General features: G+C 44.2%; 1 long non-coding RNA gene across 1 annotated transcript; it reads left to right on the top strand.

Annotated features, from left to right (window-relative positions):
* The first annotated feature begins 482 nt into the window (after window positions 1–482).
* LOC119303692 lies at window positions 483–1,248 on the top strand. Its single transcript, XR_005147977.1, has 2 exons — window positions 483–706; window positions 801–1,248. It is a non-coding gene; the product is annotated as an uncharacterized LOC119303692 (long non-coding RNA).
* Window positions 1,249–9,491: the final 8,243 nt, after the last annotated feature.

Below are 9,491 nucleotides of genomic sequence, written 5' to 3'. Positions count from 1 at the left end.
TAAACCTTGAACTCGTAGACGAAAGCTAAATCAAACCCTGAACTTTCAAATTCCAATCCCTAAAATCAGCTCATCAAACTCTTCGATCCCGGTCTATTTTGAACCTTGAGAGTGTTTCGCTGGTATTCGCTTACGTGTCAAATCATCGGCCGGCCCATTAAAGCAGTCACTCGCGCGCTCGCTGTACTCTCGTCTTTATTATTTTTTTTGTTTTGTTTATTTTTTCTTTTTGTTTCTTTGTACACATCTCTATTTTTTTCTCATTACACAACATACATTTTTAAGACGCACATGAAACATTTTTGGTACACTTTCAACATTTTTCAAATACATCTCTACTCCTATAAAAGATTGAGTTGGTGGTGATGGTGTGTCTGCCATCATGCTATCTACACCGTTCGATCTGGAATGTAAGGCTCAGATTGATACTGATTGTCCCCGAGCCACTTCTACACATTGAACAGCCTGGCGGTCGTTCTTCTTTCTGCTTCTCTCGCGAAAGAAACAGAGCCTTTGAGAACCCCCTCCCAGTTTCCACGCCGCCGGCCCCTCCTCTCTCTTCCCCGGTGACCTCCAGACTTGAGTTGGGGAGCGCCCCCGCCCCCCTCGCCACTCCCTCCCCTTGTGTAGTCGCCACACTTGTCCTTCTAGATCTGGCACAGCCCTCGTAGACGAAGAAGATTGAGGCGATTGCTACAATGTCCAGGTTTGTTTTATATTATTTTATGGTTGTTGGGGTCGTTCCCTTTAGTGCTGACTCTGATTCTCAATCTCCAACGTGATGCTCTTTCTTCCGGCAGGACCGCCATGACTGCGCCCAGGTCTTTTGCTGGCGCGGATGATTTCTTCCGGTGGCGAGCTACTTGTTCTTGGCGGTGTCAGTGCCAACTGCCTTGAGCCACCGTGTTTGTTCTGACCCATGATCATACCTCCATAAGTTCTCTGTTTTCACCCAAGAAGTTGGTCAAATTTTTGGAGTGTAGATGTATATCAGATCCGTGCAAATGAGTTGTTGAATTTATGGTTTTTCCTAAACATGTTTAGAAATGAATATGTTGCGGATCTGCAAAGTACCTCATGAAGTGTAGGTTTAGCATTCGTGAAATTCACTGAACTCCACCCCCTCGGGTAGTTACTAGACTTTTTATTCAATGTCCAGACTGTTTCTTTCATTGAGATATGTTTCAGATTTTGTACTTGTGGATTTGGTGCAAGGAAAATAGAATAGCATGATCAAGTGTTGCTTCATGTCTTCTTATATGGAGAAGTCCTCAAGTTATATTCTCAAGGAAGAAAGACAAGCTTTTCCTCTTTGTTCTATATTTCTGTGTACTGAATTTAATCTGAATAATACCTTTTACAACAAAGAATATATGTACACTTGTGTAGTTGTCTGAGATCAATGGAGCAAGAAAGGGCACGCAGTATTGTCTTTGTCTCATCCACTAGCAGAATATTTTTGCTTGAAACTGCTAATTGACACAAGATATACGCCTGATAATGAGCGCAGTGTTACTTTTATATAGATTTTTCATCGCTTCAACATGTGCCTTCCATCTCATTGATGATGTGTTATCCAAAACTCTTGTGAGTTCATATGTCAGTTTTTAATCTCTGCAAGCAAAATTTGATATTGTGCAAGGTACGTATGTGTAGAATCCCATGGGGAATTGTGTTGTTCTTTTTCTAAGACACTATTCATGACTTTACACTCATATACCTACGTGAACCTGCATAATTGTTGGAAATATTTTGAACAAGTTATATATCAGTTTATCTTAATTAGTTTAGTTTTGTGGCGAGGCAAATCCTATCTGACGCTCATTGTGTCATACAGCCGCCAAACGTACCGCGTTGTGGGCTGCCCTACCATGGTCAGAGACGAGACCGAGCATTCGAAGAGGAACCAGTGCAGACGCGGCCAAATCAAATTTGGGTGCATTATCTGGTTTCTTGGAAGTTTAGTCTCCCCTCAGTAAATGATATAATAGTGTTGAATACTTTTTCAGTGTTGCGAGGCACAACAATCAGAACAAAATCTGTAACTTAGAATGTTTTTCGGGTTGTGAATAGTTGTCTATTAGTTTAAGGAATATGTGTGCTTCTGGCCACCTGTGAAATGGAATATTACAGTTCAACTCTTTTGTAAAAAGAATCTCAGTTATCCCCTCTAGATATTTGATTCCTATCAGGCATGAATAATTTCCAAATGTTTTATGTTTACCCATTTTACAAAAAAATTGTAGGTTCACCGGCAAGCCAAAAGATGTTCTAAATCTAAAGAAAAATAATTGTACAAGATAACATTGGTAAGCATTTATCTATGGCCAATTTTGTGCCATGTTATCTCACTTATTCTATACTTTTGGTAATTGAGGGTTGGCCTTTCAGCAGGGTTTGAGTAAATGCAGTCAATTTTATCATTAGTTTGGAGAACATTCTCATCAAATATAGCTAGGCCTTCCTGAGTGCCATTTGTAGTTACTTTGTATGTATTACATGAACTAACAATAACTTTACTTTATTATGCACGCAGCATCTCTGTACTAATGCGAATGGAATTACATGTTTAGTGTTTTCTTTGTAGTACTATCCATTTTCTTTAACAATGCCTGCCTAGATGTTCTATGCAAGTCATTCATGGGAAGCAGCAAACTGCGGAGAGCACAATGTGATGTGCATGAAAATAGAGTTATTAGACACAATTAGTATGGAGAGACTAGAACATGGATATTCCCGTTGCAACGCACGGACAATTAACTAGTTATGTAAAATTTCTCTAAATACATGTTTTCAGCAATTTTAAAGAAGTGTTTGCTTTTTTAAAACTGATTCGGTTTTCAAAACGTTATTTAAAAAAAAAATCGGCATTTTTCTCACACATTTGTTCCGGTTTCAAAAGATGCTCTCATTTTTTAAAAAATTCAAAAAGTGTCTGGACTTTAAAATTTTGTCCAGATTTCAAAACGTGTTCATTTATTTCTTCACAAAATGTGAACAATTTTGAAATACCGATTATACTTTTTTAACACAAATAATCCACGAAATTCCATTTTGTTAATTTGACACCGTAAAATTTTGCCAAATATGTGTATTACATTTTCTTAATGACAATAAAGATTTTATAAAATTATACAACCATTTTCTTACATTGTTTATTTAAAAAACAGGTTTGAAAATTTGTTCTGATGTTTAAAAAAATGTTTCAAACAGTCTTCACATATGTCAAAATTGATTGTCTTTTTATTCAGAATTTTCAAAAGGTGTTCCCACTTAAAAAAAGGATATTGGAAAAATTGTTTCGCACATTTTCAATAGTTGTGTGCCCTTCAAAAAATGACTCAAATCCCGGTGCTGCTCTATGTGGTTTAATCTTTCGGGGCTCACATCATAGCAGCAACGACTAATGATTTTAGTGGCTAGTGGAAGGAAGTCAGCAGCAGTAGGTCGCAAGGTTCGAGTCATTTTCCTCTGTTTTTGTATTTTTACTTTGGGTGTTCTACGAAATAAAACAAAACCCGCCTTGAAGTTGTTCATTTATTAAAAAGTATTCATAATTTTCAAACAGTATTTGCACTTTAATTATTTTGGATATTTCACAAATTGATTACGTTTTCCATATTTGTTTGCCCTTAAATATATTTTTAATCTCGTGTTTCGCTGTGTGCTAAAAGATTCCGGGCTTCTCACAAAGCACTAATAACTGTTTGTTCTACTGGCTTGCTCGAGAAGAATAGCAACATCAAGTCGCAAGTTCGATTCCGGATTCTCTATTTTATTTGTATTTTTAATATCATTATTATGTCGCACCTTGTGAAAAAGGAAAATAAACTCACTTCCCGTGTGGTTGACCGGCCTAGTCGTGTCCGCAATCAGTAGTTGTCTATTTTTCTGTATTTTTATGTCATGTATTATGAAAAAGAAAAAAAGACTCAAAAAAGAACGAAAAGGAAAAAATCACGTTTGGCGCTTGTTGGGCCGGCCCAATCACGCCCGCAGTCAAGAATTCAAGAAATTCATTTGTAGCAAAAGGTTACTTAGTGATAGAGGGACAATTGGGATGAACACTTATTGATTTAAGATCCGCATTTCCCTTACTAGAAGATTCACCCTTATTTTTAGAAACATAGATAAATTTGGCAGTTTTTGTAGGAGGATTTGGAGTGTTTTTGACGGAAGAAAACGCCGACTCTAAGTTGATAATGATATCCTCAAGTTTACCGATTCTCGTAGAATCTAGATCTATTCTTTCATTAACTATAGGTTCTTTATCTTTAAAAAAAATCAAAGTAACTCCAACCCTAGATCCGTATTGGGTAATTTGGTTATGAATCTTTTTATCTAAATTTTTAATCAACTCAATAGTGGCAACTTTATTTTCAATCATTTTAAGCCTTTGCATCACGTGTTCCAAAGTTAAAACAGTTTCATTAACCAAAAAAGGTGGTGGGTCAAATAAATCTAACATAGCATTATAAACATCAAACGTATGGCTACTCAAGAAATAGCCTCCGGTAATGGTATCAAGAATACATCTATTCCAAGGAGTAATGCCTACATAAAAATTACAAAGAAGAACAGAAGTAGAAAGCTTCCTAGTAGATTTATTTTGAGCATTGCAAATTCTATGCCAAGCATCTTTTAAATTTTCTCCCACCCTTTGCTTAAAATTAAGAATTTCATGTTTGGGAGAAATAACGAGGATAGGAGGACTAGCCATGACAATGAGCAAATAAAAAGGCAAGCGAAAGAGAGAGAAGAGGATTGGGAAAGAGAAGGCGAATAAAACAGTAAGGGTGAAGTGGGGGAGAGGAAAAGAGAGGCAAATGGCAAATAATGTAAATGCGAGGGAGATGAGTTTGTGATGGGTACTTGGTATGTCTTGACTTGAGCGAAGACCTCCCCGGCAACGGCACCAGAAATCCTTCTTGCTACGTCTTGAGCTTGCGTTGGTTTCCTTGAAGAGGAAAGGGTGATGCAACAATAGTAGCGTAAGTATTTCCCTCAGTTTTTGAGAACCAAGGTATCAATCCAGTAGGAGGCTCCTCAAAACTCCCACGCACCTACACAAACAAACAAAGAACTCGCAACCAACACAATAAAGGGGTTGTCAATCCCTTCATGGCCACTTGCGAAAGTGAGATCTGACAGAGATAGTATGATAAGATAAATATATTTTGGGTATTTTATGATATAGATTGGAAAAGTAAAGATGCAAATAAAAGTAGATTGAAAGCTTATATGATAAGAGATAGACCCGGGGGCCATAGGTTTCACTAGTGGCTTCTCTCAAGATAGCATAAGTATTACGGTGGGTGAACAAATTACTGTCGAGCAATTGATAGAAAAGCGAATAATTACGAGATTATCTAGGCATGATCATGTATATAGGCATCATGTCCGTGACAAGTAGACCGACTCCTGCCTGCATCTACTACTATTACTCCACACATCGACCGCTATCCAGCATGCATCTAGAGTATTAAGTTCATAAAGAACAGAGTAACGCATTAAGAAAGATGACATGATGTAGAGGGATAAACTCATGCAATATGATATAAACCCCATCTTTTTATCCTCGATGGCAACAATACAATATGTGCCTTGCTGCCCCTGCTATCACTGGGAAAGGACACCGCAAGATTGGACCCAAAGCTAAGCACTTCTCCCATTGCAAGAAAGATCAATCTAGTAGGCCAAACCAAACTGATAATTCGAAGAGACTTGTAAAGATAACTTAATCACACATAAAAGAATTCAGAGAAGATTCAAATATTTCTCATAGATAAACTTGATCATAAACCCATAATTCATCAGATCTCGACAAACACACCGCAAAAAGAGTTACATCGAATAGATCTCCAAGAAGATCGAGGAGAACATGGTATTGAGATCCAAAAAGAGAGAAGAAGTCATCTAGCTAATAACTATGGACCCGAAGGTCTGTGGTAAACTACTCACAACTCATCGGAGGGGCTATGGTGTTGATGTAGAAGCCCTCCATGGTCGATTCCCCCTCCGACGGAGCGCCGACGAAGGCTCCAAGATGAGATCTCACGGATACAGAAGGTTACGGTGGTGGAAATAGTTTTTCGTAGTCGCCTTTGATGTTCTCGGGGTACGTGGGTATATATAGGAGGAAGAAGTAGGTCGGTGGACGCCCGAGGGGCCCACGAGACAGGGGGCGCGCCCAGTAGGGGGGCCCTCCACCCTCGTGGTTGCCTTGACTGCTTATTGACTTGCACTCCAAGTCCTATGGATCACGTTCGTTCCAAAAATCACGCTCCTGAAGGTTTCATTCCGTTTGGACTCAGTTTGATATTCCTTTTCTTCGAAACACTGAAATAGGCAAAAAGCAACAATACGGGCTGGGCCTCCGGTTAGTAGGTTAGTCCCAAAAATGATATAAATGTGTAAAGTAAAGCCCATGAACATCCAAAACGGGTAATATAATAGCATGGACCAATAAAAAATTATAGATACGTTGAAGACGTATCACTTTACGCCTTACCCACCGCACACGTATTGCGCTTTATAGGGAAGGCCATCGGGGCGCCGTGCCGAACCCGCGGCGACTCACCAACAAGGGGCACCCAAGCCGGGTAGGCTTAAAAGGAAGGCGGTCAGGACCGAGACGCCGTCACAGAGGTATGATTTAAACCTGCTCCGTGATTATCGTCTTTAAAATATAACAATGTCCATTGTGCCCTGGCAGAAAGAGTACTCGTCGGACTATGTCCGAAGATCCTGCCAGCCACGCCTCCACCAGCCGGACTCCAGAACCGGCCTTAAGGGTGGAGGCTAACATGGGGACAATGCCGGACGGTCCTCCTACAGAGGATATGAATAGAATATCCGCTGCGAATTCCGAAGTGGGGAGCGCTATGAATCACCGGCGTCGACGGGCCATACTCTGCGACCCTAATTTCTCTGAAGAGGCGTTCAATGCCTTCAACTCGAGAGACATGTACATCCGAGCTGCTCAAGATGGGCTTGCTAGAGCCACAGACCAGTATTTAAAGGATATACGTGTAAGAAAAATCTGATAATTATGTACTCCCTCCGTTCCTTGATATAAGGTGTATAGATTTTTGAGAAAAAGTCCAAAATACAAGGTGTATTGCATTTCACCACTCGTTTGAATAATTTTTTGAGGGATTTGATTACATTTCCTTATATAGGGCAAGCTCCACTATTTTCTCATGTCAATTAGTCTGGTTAAATGTCGCCCAAAACTTGTGAAATTTTCCCTCCACGTGCGTTCTTTAATTTCCGTGCCAAAAACTATACACCTTATATTTAGGAACGGAGGGAGTATATCAGTAGCCCCTGAGACTTGAAACAGTTGGCACAACTGATTTAAGGATCATTGTATAAATAGGTTCTTAGGGCATCTCCAGCCGCGCCCCCAACAGGCCCTCCCCAGGCAATTTTGCCGCGCCGGCGCCAAAAAAAGGCCCCAATCGCGCCCCCAAAAGCCTATTTTTCGCCGGCTCGGGCCAAAACTAGTGTCGGCGGACCCAGGCCGAACCCGGTGCCCTGGGGGCGCTTGGGGAGCCGGCACAAGCGAAAAAGGCGCGTGGGCCCGCCCTGGAGGCGACCCAAGGGCCTTTTCCCGTCATTTCTTGATGCTTTTCCCTCGCATCTCTCCCGCTCGCTCGCCTTCCTCCCGCCATTCTCTCCCTTTCTCCTGCCAAACCCCCTCCCGCTCGCCGCGAAGAAGTACACCATGCCACCGAAGAAGTACGCCATGCCGCGCGCGGCGGCAACCGCGACTGGCGCCGTGGCCCAGCCGAAGCAGAGGAAGCCGAGGGCGCCGCCATCGAAGCCACCGGGCCCGTCGAACGCCGAGTGGAGGGTGGAAGTTCAGCGGCGCGAAGCAGTCACCGCCGACAGGCAGAACAGGGCCATAGCCAAGAAGGCCCGCGACAACGCGGCGCGCGCGGCGGCGTCTTCCTCATCGGTCGACCAGGCGGGGATGAATCCACCCATCGTCAGCCACACCCAGTACGCGCCCTGGGGACAGCAAGGTTCCGGATCTCCATGGGGTTCATCGTCGCCCGGCTACGCCGACGGCGACGCGCACGGTGGGTTCAACCCAAACGTGACCTTCCCTCATGGTCACCCCGCTACGCGCACGTGCAGGAGTCCATCGAGCATTGCCTCGCCGACGCCCAGGCCCGGGCCGTCCTACGCGAAGAGAAGACCGAGGCGCCGTGGTCGTCACTAATGAAGAACAACGCCATCAAGCTCGACCTGCTCCGGACGAACGTCGCCGCGAAGAAGAGGAACACCGACATGGCTTTTCTGATGGGCGGGGCGGACATGCTCCAGAGCAACGACGAGAAGCTCAAGGCGTCGTACCTGGTGAAGCGCGGCCTCATCTTGAATGAGCTGCCGACGGCAACGCAGACGACGCCGATGACGCCCATGACCACACGGACGCCAATCCCGAACGACGCCTCTACATCGCCGCCCAGCAGTGCCGAAGCCGCGCCGACGCAGCCCAGCACCAAAGCAGCTCCGACACCGACGAGCCCACGCACGCGGACTCCGCCAACGCCTGGAGCCGACCCCGCCGAGTGAATGGTTGCGCACGCGAACTTGCGGCGGCGGCGCTCTGTTTTTTGTAATGCCAGACTACGTTCAATCGCCGGATTTAAGGCGTCTTTTGAGAGCGGGAACAATCAAGTTTAAATTTCCCGCATCCTGGGGCCGGCGCGTGGGGGCGTGACTGGGAGCTAGGTCGCCCCCAGGGGCCGAACTAGCGCCGGCACGTCCCCAGGCCGCTCTATTTAGGCGCCCTGGGGGGCCGAACGGCTGGAGATGCCCTTAGGAGCTGGAGGAGTGCAAAGCCCAGCTAAGGGCCACAGTTGCCGGAATGGAGGAATCCAAGAAGGACTCATCTGGTAATACTTATCTCGATCAAAAAGAATGTAATTACGTGTACCAGTTAGTATTCAGCATGCTTGCACATCTAACAATAGATTCTGCAGACAATCCCGAAGTGGATCTGAAGATCATACAAGAGGATGAGCAACGAGCTCAATGACAGCTAGAGGCTGGCGAGCGCATGCTTACACGGGTTAGGCGAGAGAAAAACGATCTCCAGGATGCCAATACCCGGCTAGGCGTTGAATTGGAAGATGTTCGGGCCTAGCTTGCTGACTCCGTGAAGGAGAATAAGAGGCTTCGACGCGGCATTTTTAGTATGTGCTCAAACGAACCTTTATATAGTTCGGCGAAGAAACAGCCTAACAGAGTTATGTTTGTAGGTATGCTGACAGGTCGTCCTGAAGAGGAGATGCCTGGATCCGCAGGCGATCTTCTACAAGAGCTTTCACAACTACACGAACAAGTTCGGCAGGTGATGCAGGGTATTGCCCAGGCCTTGTGGCTGTCCGCCTCCCTGCCAGGAGGCATGGGGGAGCTTGTAGAGATGCTCAAGGGAGCGCGGTGGCGCTTCCGATTATGGAAGATATCGGCCTGCC

Source organism: Triticum dicoccoides, chromosome 1B (genome assembly GCF_002162155.2).
Source record: "Triticum dicoccoides isolate Atlit2015 ecotype Zavitan chromosome 1B, WEW_v2.0, whole genome shotgun sequence".
In the NCBI taxonomy this organism is placed as follows: domain Eukaryota; kingdom Viridiplantae; phylum Streptophyta; class Magnoliopsida; order Poales; family Poaceae; genus Triticum; species Triticum dicoccoides.
The sequence above is the reverse complement of the archived record's forward strand: the minus strand, read 5'-3'. Positions and strand labels throughout refer to the sequence as shown.